At 41.0% G+C, this 3,818-nt stretch overlaps 1 protein-coding gene across 1 annotated transcript in view; it reads right to left on the reverse strand.

Moving 5' to 3' along the window:
* LOC133551882 (protein phosphatase 1E-like) overlaps positions 1-3,818 on the reverse strand; it is a 291,522-nt gene that overhangs the window by 158,668 nt on the left and 129,036 nt on the right. The window lies entirely within an intron of this gene.

Genomic DNA, 3,818 nt, shown 5'->3' on the forward strand with positions numbered 1-3,818 from the left:
GATACTCAAGTGATGAGGCCTCCCAATGTTTCCATAAGTATGCAACCTCCGTATGGATAGAAATTGTTGTATGACAAAATATGATCAGTCGGACACAAATTCGGTTGTCTCAGATAGTTGTTTGATTATGCCTAAAACAATATTTTTCTGAAGCTTTAAGGGTGCAGAAAAAAACTCTAAAACAATGAGTTTTCTGTATTAACAATACTAGCCCGTAAGAAAATAAGTGCCATATTTTCAAGTCTTACGATACAAATTGATAAGACAGAACTACATCATAGTAATTTAACACAAATAGCGGATTCCAATGTAATGATGTAAACAAAGAATTATGAATGTACTGTATATATTTACTTCAATTATTCCACATCCTTCCATCTAGGCCAGGGTGTCAAACTCAAATACAGAGTGGGCCAAAATTTAAAAACTGAACAAAGCCGCGGGCCGAGGTTGAACAAATGACCTTTTAATAGGGACCCAAACAAGTTTTTCATTGAATATTGAACAAGCAAGGCTTATATAACTTTATAGTGACATGCAAAATTGAGCTTCAAATAATATTAACAAAAATAATTTAAAAATATCAATGGCATACCAAATTACACTTTGATCAAAATTTGATGCCTCTTTTGTATTTGCAGCCTTCTGAGGTAAATATCAACATGAACTTTTTCCACAGGCTAATACATTTGAAATAAAATAACAATGAATAAATCAACCATTCAGGCCTTTTTACTGCTGAGTTAATGTCGGGGCTCAGGTGGGCAGGCGGGTTTGTTGGAAGCGGGGCGGGGGGGGGGGGGGGGGGGGGGGGGGGGGGTGGGGGGGGGGGGGGGGGGGGGGGGGGTGGGGGGTGTGTATATTGTAGCGGTCCCCGGAAGAGTTAGTGATGCAAGGGTTCGGGTATTGTCGGTGTGTTTATGTTGTGTTACGGTGCGGATGTTCTCCCAAAATGTGTTTGTTATTTTTGTTTGGTGTGGGTTCACAGTGTGGCGCATATTTGTAACAGTGTTAAAGTTGTTTATATGGCCAACTCTCAGTGTGACCTGTATGCTGTTGATCAAGTATGCCTTGCATTTACATACATGTGTGTAGAAGCCACATATATATTACGTGACTGGGTCGGCACGCTGTTTGTGAGGGGAAAAACAGACTTGAAGACAGGTTGTAGAGGACGCTAAAGATAGTGCCTTTAAGGCACACCCTCAATATTGTTGTCCGGGTGGAATTCGGGAGAATGGTTGCACCGGGAGATTTTGGGGAGGGGCACTGAAATTCGAGAGTCTCCGGGAAATCGGTGATGCGGTGTTACAGCGGCACCGCTGTATAGCACCGGCGGGCCAGCTCTAATGTTAATTGGATATTGCCTCAGGGTCAAATGAAATTACACGGCCAGAGTTTGACACCATGATCTAGGCGGTATAGCTCGGTTGGTAGAGTGGCAGTGCAGCAACTTGAGGGTTGCATGTTCGATCCGGCTTCCGCATCCTAGTCACTGCCGTTGTGTCCTTGGGCAAGACACTTTACCCACCTGCTCCCAGTGCCACACACACTGGTTTGAATGTAACTTAGATATTGGGTTTCACTATGTAAAAGCGCTCTGAGTCACTAGAGAAAAAGTGCTATATAATAAAATTCACTTCACTTCCATCTATACTTTGTTGTGGAGCTGCCTTAATTCCAAACTAATGCCAACTTCTCTGTGCTGAGGTTGGTTGTTGAAGTTTAATTCAAACAGTTTTACCTGTATCTCACCATTTTTGTAAGGGGCGCAAAAAGTTGGCAGACCCGTCAGCGATCCTGTTCTTTTTCCCTGTAATGTTTGTCTGATCTGAATATGATTGTGCTGAACATTTGAATTTCCTCTCAGGGGTTAATAAAGTATTTCTGATTCTGATTCTAATGTGAACAGTTTCAGTATGACAGATCACATTTTTTAAACATGTTTCCTTTTCTTTTCACGACATGTTGATAAAGGAGTGCAAAGAAGCGAACCCCATTTAATGTTCCCCTTTTCCACTTTATGGGAAATAATTAACACACGTGTGTTCACTTTCTGTTCTCAACATGTAACGCATTCAATTAATTCTAAATACTCAAGATTACTTAATAAATACCTTACATCAGTGTTGATTCACTTAATGCAGGGTCGGAACCCCAAAATGTTAAAAGAGCCATATTGGACCAAAAATACAAAAAGAAAATCAGTCTGAAAAGTCTCATATAAAAGTGTTATAATGAAGGCAATACATGATGCCATCCATCTATCTTCTTCCGCTTATCTGTGGTCGGGTCGCCGGGTGCAGCAGCCTAAGCAGGGAAGCCAAAACTTTCCTCTTCCCAACCACTTGTACCATTTCTTCCGGGGGATCCCGAGGTGTTCCCAGGCCAGCCGGGAGGACATAGCCTTCCAACGTGTCCTGGGTCTTCCCAATGGCCTCCTACCGGTTGGACGTGCCCTAAACACCTCCCTAGGGAGGCGTTCGGGTGGCATCCTGACCAGATGCCCGAACCACCTCATCTGGCTCCTCTCGATGTGAAGGAGCAGCGGCTTTACTTTGAGTTCCTCCCGGATGGCAGAGCTTCTCACCCTATCTCGCCACCCAGCGAAGGAAACTCATTTCGGCCGCTTGTACCCGTGATCTTGTCCCTATTGGTCAAAACTCAAAGCTCATGACCATAGGTGAGAATGGGAACGTAGATCGACCGGTAAGTCGAGAGCTTTGCCTTCCGGCTCAGTTCCTTCTTAACCACAACAGATTGATACAAGCGTCCGCATTACTGAAGACGCCGCACCGATCCGCCTGTCGATCTCATTCTTCATTTTCAGAATGAAGTATTATTTACGACACGAAATAACTATTATTACGACACCAACTTTTATAGTTCGGGACATGACTTAAAGTAGGGATGCACCGAAATGAAATTTGTGGCCGAAGCCGAATAAAAATTAAACGCTTGGCCGAAAGCCGAATACCGAATAATGAATGCAGTTTTGATAATTTTTTAATATTGCATAAATAGCCTAGAATAAATATTTAGACATGTTTTTCAAAGAAAGTAATTTTTTATTGAATATTGACATTTTTTTTAATATTCCAGTAGCCTTTGCTTTTCAAAAAAAGCACAAAGTTTTCATTTATATTAGGCCTTCAAACAAAACATACATTCAAAATAAAAATAAAGTGCATTAAAGTGGATAAACCCACAACAAATGAATTATTGTCCTTTTGGCAAAAGTCTGCTTAGCCCCAGTAGATATGCTAATAATGTAAACAGAAGGCTCAAGTAAATCTCAATTAAGTGTGTGCTTGTAACCTCATACACTTATACAGGTAGCCTACACAACAGGCTAATAATGTAAACAGAGGCCCACTAAATCTCAATAAGTGTGTGCTTGTAACCTCATACACATATACAGGTACACAAACATATCCCAACGTCACCGCGTCAAAAAATTGCGTCACACGCCACTATTTGGCCTGTTTTTAACTCATTCCACCGAAGGCCGAATGTGGCTTTTTTTGCCATATTCGCCGAATATATTCGGTTACCGATTAATCGGTGCATCCCTACTTAAAAGCGTTATGAAACATATTTGAACAGGAAATTATTACATTTAAGAGATGGTTTGACGTCAATAAATTATCATTAAATGTAAAAAAACAAAGTTTAGGATTTTTTTGTAAGAGGAAATGGGAGGAATTCCACATACTGATATACTGACGGTGTCAAGTGTTGTACGTGCGTACAAATGTTTGGAAATTACATTTTTGTCTAAGATTATATTTCTCCTAAATAGCTACTTAACCACTATT

Source organism: Nerophis ophidion, linkage group LG04 (assembly GCF_033978795.1).
Source record: "Nerophis ophidion isolate RoL-2023_Sa linkage group LG04, RoL_Noph_v1.0, whole genome shotgun sequence".
Lineage (NCBI taxonomy): Eukaryota > Metazoa > Chordata > Actinopteri > Syngnathiformes > Syngnathidae > Nerophis > Nerophis ophidion.